The sequence below is a fragment of the Tamandua tetradactyla genome, chromosome 7 (assembly GCF_023851605.1).
Source record: "Tamandua tetradactyla isolate mTamTet1 chromosome 7, mTamTet1.pri, whole genome shotgun sequence".
Lineage (NCBI taxonomy): Eukaryota > Metazoa > Chordata > Mammalia > Pilosa > Myrmecophagidae > Tamandua > Tamandua tetradactyla.
The window spans coordinates 10,784,254-10,797,608 of NC_135333.1; the positions used below are offsets into that span (position 1 = coordinate 10,784,254).

At 37.9% G+C, this 13,355-nt stretch overlaps 1 protein-coding gene across 15 annotated transcripts in view; it reads left to right on the top strand.

Annotated features, from left to right (window-relative positions):
* CHRM3 (cholinergic receptor muscarinic 3) overlaps positions 1–13,355 on the top strand; it is an 887,892-nt gene that overhangs the window by 592,107 nt on the left and 282,430 nt on the right. For 7 of the 15 annotated variants that reach the window (XR_013179186.1, XR_013179185.1, XM_077168441.1 and 4 more), the window contains one exon: positions 475–537. The gene's annotated coding sequence lies outside the window, so the exon portion shown is untranslated. Of the gene's footprint in view, positions 1–474; positions 538–11,886; positions 12,049–12,973; positions 13,140–13,355 lie in introns of all 15 variants that reach the window. The other 8 variants (XM_077168446.1, XM_077168444.1, XM_077168439.1 and 5 more) reach the window with 5 other exon arrangements.

Sequence of the window (13,355 nt, forward strand, 5' to 3'; positions counted from 1 at the left end):
AGGAGATTTTCTTTAAGATTTTTATTAATACTGTCTGGGAGAAGATAGTGGGCTAAAACTTCTGAGGGAAACCCTCTTTGAAAGTAGACTGCATTAATAGATTCACCAAAAGGAAGCCACCTGTCAGCAAAATGTGAGCAACTTCTTTTTTTTTTCTCTTATTTTTACTGTATGACCCTTCAGATTGAAGTAGCTGTGTAAAGTTCTGAGGAGTAAAGCTTTATAGAAAGAATCCTGAGTAGGAAGTCAATAGATATGTTTCTATTTTCAATGACAGGTTCCTTAACTTCTCTGACCTTCTGTGTCCTCTTTGATTACATGAGGAGGTTAAACACCATGATATATGAGGTTCTTTTTGACTTGAACATTCTGTAATTTTCTTTCACTCTCTTAAATCATTCCATGTAATCTACTGATTTTCCTTTTTCCAGAATCCTCATTATATGTTAATCTCATGTTCTTATTCTCTTCTAGCACCTGTGTTCTGATTAGTGGCCAAATAAATGACATTCAGAACTCCAGCTAAGGTACTGTAAGGTAAGATTCTTTTTCTGGTAAAATGCTTTGCTTAAAAAAAAAAAAAAACAAAAAACAAGCCTTGATCGTTTAATCCACAAGGACAAGTGAATGAAGAGTAAGAATTTACAAGTGATGTTTTTCAACATGATTTCCATTTGCAACAGTGTGCGTCACAATAAACATACATGTTGTAGTTTTTGTGTCACTTAATAAAGAAATATTATGCCCATTTGCTCATCAGATTCACAATTAGAATGAAGGTATGTTTACTGAGATTTTAAATAAGCTTATTTTATTTCAAATGCTCATTTGTATCTCAACTGTAGCATTGTCAGGTTTTTTTGGAAATAGTGTAAATGTCTGAACTTTTAGCATATCTATTAGACCTTCTAGGTTGTCTAATTCTTATTTAAGTATTATCCCTTGATTTATATTGCCTTTATTCAGAATGCCACACAAAATTTGATCACGAACATAAAAAAACAGCAACATAGAAAGTATTCCAACATAGAAAGCAATCTTTTATAGATTTTATTATGAAGTAATTTCTCTATTCAGCAGATACTGCTAATTGCCTACCCAATATCCATTCTCTCCTTCTTCCTTCCTGAAACGATCCTGATGTTTTGAAGGGCTGCAATGTGCCCAGCTAAAAAAAGCTCTTGTCTTTTTAATTCATATATGGAATATACATATTCACAGTTGACCGTGGTCAAGTGGCTCAGTTCTGGCCAATGACTTCTGGGTGATCAGAATATTTCTTTCTGTTCTTTCCCCCTTGGGACCTCAGTCCCTTGACTCACGGTTCTCTAATCCTGGCCATTGCTACCACTTTTCCTATTCAGATTTCAGACACTCCATTAAATGTGTTTATATCTTGTTCCCATAATTTGATCTAAGCTCCATGGAGGAACAGACCTTGTCTATTTTCTTCACTGATGAAACCACGATGCCTGGCCTCTGACAATGCCTGGTCCCTGGGAGACTGGATGAATGAATGAATGAATGTTGAGTCAAAAAATGTCAGAGGTCACTCCATAGGGTGATTGGTCCTATGGAGGGTTTCCCTTACTGAATTAAAGCAGCAGAACTTCAAGAGGAGCATTTCTTTTAACTTTCTTCTTTGTTCTTACCCTACCTTGCTACTTGGAAAGTACAGCCCCCTTCTTGCAATCACAAGGACAAAAACCACAACCAACAATAATGGAACAAAGCATATAAAAAGAGCTTGACTGCTTGAGCTCTGGCCTGGACTACCCTCACTTTTTTGAGGCATGAGACATTTGTCAGGTCTTCTGTCATTCACAGCTGGGCATATTCTTAGTTGATTCACTAGAATGAAAGATCTGGACATTGTGCTAGGCACATGTACGCACCTGACTTAATCTGCACAATAGTTGTATCGGGTTAGGTGTCATTACCTCTGTTTTACAGATGAGGAAATTGATGCTCTGAGATGTTAAGTATCTTGTCCTGATGATTAATAAGTAACAACAACAATGTTTGAACTTGGATCTGTGACACTCACTTCCCGGTGTTCTGCTACCTCACTGTTGGTCCCTGCCACGAACCTGTACTATTGCTAATTACATTCTTTAGCTAGTCAGTGGGCTTTTTAGGTCCCTGACCCTTTGAATATATAATTCAATAACCCAGAGTTTCCATTAGATTTTTCATTTATAAAGTGAAGTGAACTGAGGATATTCCATGTATGAATGAAAAAGGACAGAAAGTGGAACCTGTGCTTGATTTGAATGAGTATGACTTGTAAGTTTGCCTATAAAAGCAAATGAAAGTAACATTAATTCTGAGCTGCTTCTGTTGTTATTGTTTTTTAATAAAAATTTAGATCTAATGGTCTAAGTATGACCACTGAAATCCCGGCTTTTAACTGACAGTCCTAATTTTAAATATCGCCCTTCTAAACAATCTCTATTACTTCTCCCATGCTTATGAGATCAGAGAAAAAAAGTAATATAGACAAAAAATAAGTTATATAATGAAATTCCTTTCTAAAGAAGATAATGGAAGGCATTGAGTAAGTTACTGAACTGAGTCAGGAAGAGAGGAGGTACTGGATAATGGAAAAAATCCCTGGACTGGAAAATAAGAGACAGGAAATGTAGGTGATAGCCCCAGCTCTTTCATGGCTTTAAAAAAAAAAAAACACCATTTCACAGTGCTGGACCATTGTTTGTTATCTGTAAAATTGAGGGTGTAAGACTGAATGGTTTTAACTATCACGTCCATCTCAGATAATCTGTTAGTATAAACAAGTAGTTTACCTCCTTCGGTCTCCTTTCCTAGTACAGGGAAATGCTGGCAACTGCTCATGCCCAATTTTTCTTGATGGCTATTGAGCTTAGGAGTTACCGGTTATTTTCCTTTTCCCTCATTTTCTTCCAAAATACATCCTGAACTTCTTCATTTCTTTCCACCTCCTCTGTTACCATTCCAGCCGAAGCCATCGTCCTCAGTTGCCTGAATGACTTTATTAGCTTCCTAATGGTCACCCACCTTCTATTCTTGACACACCAGAATCCACATGGGGCACAACATTCAGCATAATCTTTGGGAAACATAAATCAGATCTTATTATTCTTCTCATTGGAAAGTACTCAAAATCTTTCAGGTCCTTCCCGCTACATTTAGAATAAAACTCAAATGCATTATCATGACTTATAAACCCAATATAATCTGGTTTCTACTTGTACCTTTTCTACCTTGCTTCTTCAACTCCAACCTCCTTGAATTTTTCCCCTGCTCCCTAAATATTTCTTTCTGTTCTTTCCCTCTTGGGACCTCAGTCCCTTGACTCACAGTGCTCTGATCTGGCCATTATCACCGCTTGGCCTTTCCCATTCAGATTTCAGATGCTCCGTTAAATGTGTTTATATCTTGTTCCCATAATATGATCTAAGCTCCATGGAGGAACAGACCTTGCCTGTTTTCTTCACTGATGAAACCAGGATGCCTGACCTCTGACAATGCCTGGGTCCTGGGAGACTCGATCAATGAATGAATGAATGTTGGGTCAAAAAATGTCAAAGGTCAAATATCCCCTCCCCCCCCCAAAATTGAGCAGTGCTGCTGGGTGTCATTGAAATGTCTATTGCATGACAGGAAAGAGGGAAAGGAGAACATAGATGAAAAAAATAAAAAGCTGGAAAGAGGGACAGTTGAATGCACAGAGGTGAACAGAAGATAGCGATTAATCCTCAGAGGGGCCACACTTGGTGTCCTCACTCAGTGGTGTTTCTTATCTGTGATGATGGTTTATGGAGCCCAGTTCTTTGAGTCTTACACAGATTTATTGACCAAGCCAGGCACGTAGGCCGATCAGAGATGTTTGTTGAATAAAGGCCTAAAAGAATGAAATAAATTATTGACTGGCTTAGAGTAAAATGCTGCCTCTTATTTGTTATGGACATTATGATATTCCCTTGTTGCCAGTATTTAGCCATGATAGTAAGACACAATCAAAATACAGTGAGTGTGGAAAATGTTCCATGAAACAAAATTTAGTTTTTGTGGTAGGCATCTCCCTTAGAGCATTTCAGAATGTATTCGTCTTCAAGGAAATTGTCACAGTGAATATCGAAAATGGCACACCATGCTAATGTATTTAAAATGCTGACAGGAGAATGGAAACTATGAAAATGTCTTATCTGTCAATTAAATGACTGTAGCCTCATGGTTAGATTACAGCTATTTGGGGGCTTTTTGTTTTCCTTCAATTGAGATTTGACAGCTGTTTATAAAATATTTATGTTCTGATTTCAGTCACATTGACAGCACTTTGGGTCTTTGGAACATGATAATTATATGTTAGGGAAATGTTAAAAAAATTTTGAAGCTAATCTGTTGAGAGAAAAATCTGTTTTTAAAAATTTTACAAAGGAAGGGCACCCACTTTATTAAAGGATACACTTCAGAAGAAAGTCAGAAATAATAGACATGTGATCCAAAAGACCTACTGCATTATAATAGGGAGTAAATTTCTTTCTAAACCTTCCTATCCTGGGTGCTGCCCCTTTCATTGACAGCTCTGTCTACATAGATACATGCTTCTCACCCTTTTTTACTTCATGGTGCACATTAGAATGGTAATATTTGTATGGTATATTGGATAGGATTTTCTGATATTTTTAAGAAGTTGCATGAAGAAAAATTCAATGCACATTCTTTGTATTATAAGAAGGAAGAAAAAGTAATGGGACAATTACTAAGTATTGAATTTATATTATATAATAATTTATGAATAAAATATTTTCAGATGTTTTAATGGGAAGTGTAAGCTCATATATAGCTTTTTATTATCAGGTATTGTGTTAGAAATGATTGGTGAATTGCATGCAATTCTTGATCAATGATCTCTTCAAAGTCTTGGGATATTTTGTAAGAACAAATACATGATAGAAAATTTTATACCATTTTTATAGTCCTTCAAAAGCTTACAAAATTTGAAATTATATCTAGAGAATCTAACCACTATTACTTTTCTTTGATTGACAAACTTAATGTTGAAATTTCCTAAAATTAGGCAAATGCTTTGGAATCCAACCTAATTTTAAAAAATCAAATATCTCAAAATAACAATGAAGCCCTAACTTCTGGAATGTGTACAATTGTTTCATAGCTGTCATCTTGCACATGACTTGGACTATACTAAAAGGGCATATCAGCTATAAATGGACAGAAATGGGTTCTGTACTCACATTTATGGAGAACAGAAACAAGAGTACAAATGAAGGTCCTTGGCCCACCTTCACCCCCCTTCTCACCCCTGGCTTTGCCCTCCAATAGGGGCATCAACCTTGGTGCTTACATATGACACCCAACCTGAAAATCCAGTATACCCCTGCCCCACTGTGCACAGAGCTGTCCACTGACCACCTACTGGCTACACACACCAAGGATGCTCCTGGGGAGGAGATCTCCATAGGACCTGGGAGTGAGCAGGCCCTGTGATTTGGGGCAGGAGATTGGGGATCCTATGTACCTGAAGCATGGTCTACGTGGAACCCGACCAAAGGAACGCCAAAGTAGGTCATCTGATACAGCTCTTCTCAAACAATGTGTGCACTCAGTTATCTGTTAAAGTACAGATTCTCATTCAGAAGAATTGAGGTGGGCCTGAGATTTTGCATCATCAAACAAGATGACCGTGATGCTGACTATACGTTGAATAGCAAGACCACAATGAACAAGGTCAAGGCAGGGGTTTGTGCCTGGGTCTCAAGGCAGCATTGGGTAGAAGTGTTTGTTTTAGTTGAAGACTGGGGAAGTGGGACCACTTACCAAGAACCATAGGTTGGCTTCCTCACCCCTTACTCCTGATTCTACCCATTGCCCTTTGGGAACTTGTGATTCCTAGACCTCCACCAGCACACAGATGCTCATCTGTGATGGGCAGCAGCACAATGAATGGCCAGGTGCTGCAATTGGAACCTGGATGTTTGAATGAGTGTACCTTGGCTGTGCTCAGAGCATCCAGATGGGAACAGCAGGTGCCAGGTATCCTCATCATGCTTAAAGACTGTCAAGACCTGAGTGCAGCATCAGACTCCCCTGAGACTATGTCTCTGTCTCAGAATTGGGTGGGTCCAGCTGGAGTTAACCCAGGCAGCCCAGCACCCACTGCCTAGACCCAGCCAGACCCAGGCACGCAGAGGTCTGGTGTGTCCAGTCTCTTCTGTACACTAAGACCTGCAGCACAACATACAGAAAGCCATAAAATTACGTTCAAAAGGACACAGTGGCAGGGATGATCAATCTAACACTTCTCTAGCCACAGTGTAACATATTATATGAGCTAGATTAAAAAGCAAAGTTAAATATTTCAGAAATAACCCAAATGAAACAGAAGCATTTTCAAGAACTGTGCTTCAATTCTCAGAGCAAAGTTTGGACTAAATAGGAAAGAAAATCCAAACCGGAACAAAAAATAATAAACAGAAAATCACACAAAGTGTATTTTGAATGAAAGGGAATATTTGAGAAACAAATATGTGTGTCATGCTACGCACAAAACAAATAAAATGCAAAAAAACCCCACAAAATATCTCCCAGAATAGTGTTAACAAACAAAAATAGTATATAATATGAATATCAACAATAAAAGAAATCTTAAAGAATGACTATATAAAACTTTAACAAAAGAGCAATCATAAAAAAAGAAATAATTATAGGCAATCAATTTAATGAAAATTCAATTATGGAGTTTGTAGATACGCCTTTTAACTAAAAAAAGTTTGACACAGTTTAATAACATGGGGAAATTATATTACATTCAAAGAGAAATGAGAGAGGTCTTAGCTTTACAGTGAAAAACAATTTGAAATGGAAGCGAAAATGAGAGGCACCGCTTTCCCAGCCAACATGCAGCATACACACGTATAAGAAGAAATAAATTCAAACATGCATAAAAATGCCTCGAGGAAAAAGCTTATGAAGTGATGAAAGGAAAAAAATGTGGAAGTGCTATATTTATTTACATTCTAGCATATCATGGAGAAAAAGAAAATTCAATTCACAGTTTCTCATTACTCTGAGACTGTACACACTATCCTATTTTGACATGTCCTTTGAGCAGAATAGTTACTCAATTTCTGCTGTAGAGATTCCTGAGGTAGAAATTTTAGATGATCAGTACTATCGTTTTCGTTACACAGCCTCTATCCTTGGAGAGCTTTACAGTCTAGTTTTGAGGACAAGGTGCACACATTTTTAAATGTTATGAGTGTTAAAAGCAAAGCCAGGCAGGCCACGGTGACTCAGCAGGTAGAGTTCTCACCTGCCATGCTGGAGACCCCGGCTTGATTCCCGGTGCCTGCTCATGCAAAAACAAAAAGATCAGATACAAGTAATGCAATCAATAGTTTAAGTATCAAACCTTATATTTGGCATGGTCTGTGTGTTTACTATGCTTGTATTCTTGATACTTTTCACAAGAGCTTGACAGAGGAACATTTGGAAAATGTTTATGAAAAGGATATGTATGACATGCTATGGTAGCATAAAAGGTAACACTACTAGTACCTGGCTTCATGGGCATAGAGACGCCTCTATCAAAGATATTGAGAAAGGGTAGGGTTTAGATAGGCAGGAAGGAACCAGAGGGCATTGCAAGGGAGCATGGGTATGAGGTATAATGCGTGTGAAAGCTTCACAATTATGGCGTGTGTGAACATGGGGAGAGCTGAACATAAGATGCAAAGGGAGGTAAGGCCAAATGAGAAGGGCTTTCAAATGCTTCAAAAGGAACACAATATCACAGAGTATTTGCACAGAGAAATAGACTGAGGACGATTAATTGGGCAAGGTATGTGAAAGTAAACTGAAGGTAGGAAAATATATATATCACTTTTCTCTCAAGTGAGAAGACATTAAGGCCTAAACAAGAAAGCTGCCAGAAGAAATGAGAGGGGAAAAAATTTTTCAAAAGGCATCATGAAGAAGTCTGGATCTTATTCGTCCCTAAATCAATTTTGTATTTGCTCTCTCCTGTATCTTCAAATTTTTTAGTTTGTTGCCTTCCATGTGTAAATGTGAAATGCATTCAAATCATAAAGGAAAAAAAACAACAACATCTCAGCCTAGGTTCTTTGGGAATCTGTCTCTCTCTTCTCTTCCTCCCTACCTCCTTGCTTCATCTCTTCCTCTTCCTTTCACTCCTCGACCCACTGCAGTTTGGTTTCTGATCCACACAACTTCACATACGCTACAGTTACCAAAATGGATACCAGTCTCCTAGCTGATAAACTGAAAGAATTTTTGGTCCTTCACTTTCTTGACTTCCCTGCAACAGTTATTACCATCATCCTTTTTGAAATTTTCTCTTTCTTTCGATTCCAAGGAACCTCTCTCTCCTAAGTATCTTTCTACCTCACTTCCCATTCATTGTTGGTTTCCTTTTTTTTTTTGCTTTTACTTTTTACTTGTTTACTGCTGAAGTACTACCCCCCCCCACCCCTCCAAGATTCTGTTCAGAATTCTTATCTTCTTAATTCATGTAAATTTCAGGCATCAACACATCCTTTTATCTAATGATTATAAAACTGTGCCTCCAGCCCAGGTCTTGTTTCCTAGGCCACATCAATATATCCAAGTGGACAGCTCCACAGGGGTTTTTGATAATACCCCCAAATCAAAATGGCAACACTGAACTCCTCTGCTCCTCCTGCCTCTCCCCACTTCTCAGTCTTTTCATGCTACCTGTGCATGCATTATGCAGCTGTGATTTTGAAGCTCCAGGCATCTCTTTATCTTTCAGAAATGAAAAACTAATCAAAATTCAAATTGATACACTTCCTAGTCGCGTGATTCAGCAAACTACTTATCTTACTTATCTCTCTCTGTTTTCTTACCCATACAATTGCGAAGATAACACAGAGCCTGGAGATAATAATTGGCACATTATAAGTCCTCAATAATTATAAATTTCATTATTTGTAATAATAATTCCCATTGCCATTAAAAACACAAATCAGTGTCCTCAGCATGTTAAATCCCTTTATATCATTTTCTAGTTCTCAAACTTCATTTCTCACAATTTCCTAACTTTACCTCCATCCTCTGTCCTTAAAGAAAGATCCGCTATGATACCATATTCCATTCCACCCCCTGCCATGCTTGCTGGTGCCTCTAATTCTAAGTCATGGCGGCTTAGCCTGGATAATTTTCATTGATCCTCCAGAAAATAGGGGGTATCTCTAAATTGGTTTTCCCTCCTATCCTCTTAGAGAATCTTTATCTTGGAGATTGTTCATTCTACTCTGCCATTGTCTGGGGAACTTTATCTGCTTCTCTGTATTATAAGTTCCTTGATGATAGAGGGTACGGCGTTTATCTTTACGTGGCAGTGGTTTTGAGAGGAAGTAGGGTTTGGACTGCAAAAGAGAATAAGCAGTAGGATGTATCAGTTGTACATCTATAAATGGCTCCCAGAGAAGAGGTGATCCAGCTTTCTTTTCCCATGCATTTGAGTCTGAAGAAGGTGAAGCCTGAAGAGGAGAAAACAAAAAGAGATATGATGATATCAAAGAAAAGATTAGCTTTGGTTGAAACAGACACAAGGAAAAAATTAAAGCCATTTGGTCTTTTGCTCACAGTAGATTAGAGGTTCCATAGGCACAGTGGAAGGGTCTAACCCAGGGGCAGATGGCGAAAGAGAAGAGGTTGGGCTGACATGGGTGTAAATTTTGATCTGGAAGAAGACAGAAAAGAAGAGAAGTTTTCAGTTTCAGTAATGGAGAAAGTTCAAGAGTGATACATAAATCGATGGCATATAGGAATCAGAGATAGTCACATAGACACATACACACAGTTGGAATGAGGGCACAGTTATTATTTTTGTTATGGGATTACATATATTTTATATTTTTGCATATATGTATCTGTTTATATTTGTACATGTGTACATTTATATATAGTAACTTAACATTTTATATTCTATGTACATTTATATATTTTTATTATGAGAATAGTGTAGTGTTTATAATAGAAATGTTGGCAGCCATACAAAAACCTAAATCTGACTTGAAGTGGGATTAAAAAAAATGGGACATGAGGAAGCAGAATCAGCTAGCATAGACAGTTTTTGGCGAGCTTGATTGTGAGAGGGAGGAGAAAAATTGGGTGGTGGTAGTTGTGGTAGGGATGGAAGAGACAGGCCCTCGGATCAAGCAAGGTCTTTTTAAGCTAGTAGACAATGTAGCCTGTTTGTCCAATTATGGAAATAACCCAGGAAAGGAGGATAAACTGATGCTGGGTGAAAGAATGGTGCAACAGCAAGAGCAAAGACCTTGAACGGATGAGAAAGAACAAAGAATCTTTATCGGGACCCATTGGTGGGGGTGGGGCAGAAGGGGAGGGGCTTTGCGAGGAGGTTGGTTCTAGATGGGTGCAGGGAGGGAAGGCCAAGTGCATGAGCACAGAAGCTGGTAGGTGAAAACGTAATGAAGGTGGATTCTTACAGTAGGTAAGAACATGGAGGTTATAATGGGACCTAACTCATAAATTGGCCTGACCATTAAATGAGAATGCTGTAAAGTTCTTAGAATCAAGCCTGCTACATATAATTTGTGCCTAATAAATATTAGCGATTATTATTTAATCTCTCTAAGGTTTAGTGTCTATCTGTAAGATGGGGACAGTAATACACCTGTCGTATATCATAGTTGTGGAAGAAAGAAGATATTGCATGTAAAGTTCTTGACACAGAGCAAGTAAAAATAAAGAAAAGCATGAGCAAGTACCAGGAATTGGTTTCTCTTTCACTCTGAAAGAAAAACAAACATATTTACCTTTAGGCATGGACTTAACAGACTGATCTAATGATCTGGTGTCAGCAGGGCTTCTGGGAGGGAAAATTTTCCTGTTGGCCTTTTGAGAAGGTGTTGCAGTCTTTTCTTGGATGAAATAGCACAAAAAGAAACTCAGAAAAACTTGAAGCCTCTGCAGAACCGAGAGGAGCTACTTGGGAAACACCAGGTTGCATAAGGCTGGAGAGGAAGAGTGGGTGATAAAGGTCAGTGGTTGGGGTCAGACCACGAAGAACTTGATGTTCTAGTGCTCACTGCCCTGTGACAGCTGGTGATAAACCGGTTTTGAGCTGGGAACTGTCATGATCACCACTGTGATTTCAAAATATCAGGCATCTATGTGTGGGTTGGAAGAAAGCAGGAATAAGCAGGGAGACAAAATCAGAGGAGATATTTCAGTGGCCCAGGAAAAGTATTAAGATCCCAAGCTGAATCTGTAACTCTGAGAGTGGAAGGGAAAGGACAATTGGAGACAAATGCCTTTCCAACAGGTTCACATTGACTCCATCATGTCAACAAAAAAGTCTCAATGTTAAAATGAAATAAAAATCATTCACTTCATACTAGGATCTATTCTTGCCCAATCCCATCTTGAGATGTTTTATTAAGAAGTTGGTGTGAGTAGAAGTGCAAATATATTAGTTTTTTTTGTTGTTGTTCTATTTTTATGTCCCTGTGCAGGGAAAGAGGAAAAAGGAAGAGTTCTATTCATGTGTCATACTCTGAGACTTATGGTAGTTTGCTAATTATAAGTTCTATTGTCTTGGTCTCAAAAGGAATTCAAGAGCTGAACCAAGTATAGTTAGGTCTCCCAGACCCCAGTGATTACACAGCTGCAAAATTTGAAGCTGAAATATCAGCCTGCCTTAGTAGTTTTGTAGGCCAAAAGGCCAAGGAAAGGAAAGTCACACTGTTTCTTTTTTCTTACGAAAATGTGCAAGATCTAACAATAGAGCTCAAGACTGAATCAGAAACTTTAGTCCCTTCTTTGACCTCTCGGACTGTTGGATGAGCCCGTTTTTTTTCCATCTGTTGAATACAGGATAATCATCATTTTCATCTATCCCTGCCTTCCTTACAAAAGCTTTTTGAGCTGCCTGGTTTCAAGATAGTTTCATAGAGTCCAAAATTGGAGACCATACCTTGGATGTCCTCACCCACCTGACTCTGGGCTGGCCTTTCCATATTGGTATAGTTCTTTCAGGTAGGAACTGGCTGTCTTCACGTCACTTACTCTCAGGGCTTGTTGCCCCTCTGACTGTGCATCTCTAAAATGAGTGCACATTCAGGCATAATTTCAGCATTACCTCGAAATGCCCTTGCCACGTGCACAGTCTTTCTAAAGGCTTCTCCAGTAATAGGAAATGAAACAATGGACTTAATGCCATCCCTCTTTTGTAAAAATAGATATTATGAAAGTGTATAGAGACAGAATGACTTAAAAATATTGTGTTGGGAGTATAGGTGATTTTTTTAAATGTTTGTATTTTTTCTGTTTCAAAATCCCCTTAATGAACAAATATTACTTACAAGAATTTTAAAAATTACTTTAAATCGTAGTAAGCATGCTTTATTTTTATAGCTTCTGTATTTTACTTTAAAATACATAATTCCTTGAAGTGTTTTGATTGTGCGTGTCAAAGAATGCTGTATTGATAGTTCTCAAAGAATTTGGGTTTCAAAGTAGATTAGGAGACTGATCTGCAATTACAGATTTTTATTTTTGAAAACGAGGGTCATTGAAAAAAGCCAACTACCCTTTACCATAAACGTTTTTAAGAAAAAGAAAGGGTATCATAACAAATAACAGTAACAAAGGACCTACACTTAAAGACCTTTTATAAGACACCAGTAGGCACATTTGCACAATATATGTTAATGGTATAATCATATGTGTATATAAAGTTTCAAATCCAATAAATTTATCTTTAAATATTATAATGCAAAGAATTATTTTGGGGGGAAGCCATTTCACATTGGAACATGAAAGGGAGCTGGACTGACCCAAAACATTGTAATGCTCTTTCTTCATCACTAGCATTATAAAATCATCCAGCTTTATGCAAGTATAATGAGGTAAATGGAAACAATATTCTTAATACTGTTGCACTGAATTTGGAATATTCCAGGTAAATTGAGAGATGCCAAGGTACAACCAAGCATCCTGCCACATTTTCTCCTTGCAGAATTGAGGAGCGAGAGTGGGCTTTGCAAATGTGGCCCCTGATGACACAGCTTACATGAGAAATACACATCATACCTGTGAACTGCTGACCAGGGTCTGTCCCAGAACAGGTATTTGAGAAATCTTTTTCTTCCTTAATTTCTGACATTTTTTTTTAATACTCTGACATTTTTTCCTCTCTCAGAAATATATTCTAGATACTAAATCTAATGATAAAGCCATTTTAACACTATTTTTTATTCTACGGCTTTGAATTATAGACAGGTGAGTCATATGGCCTCAGAAAATGTTCACATTGTTAGGGTGCCTTTTAAAGTAAAGTAAAA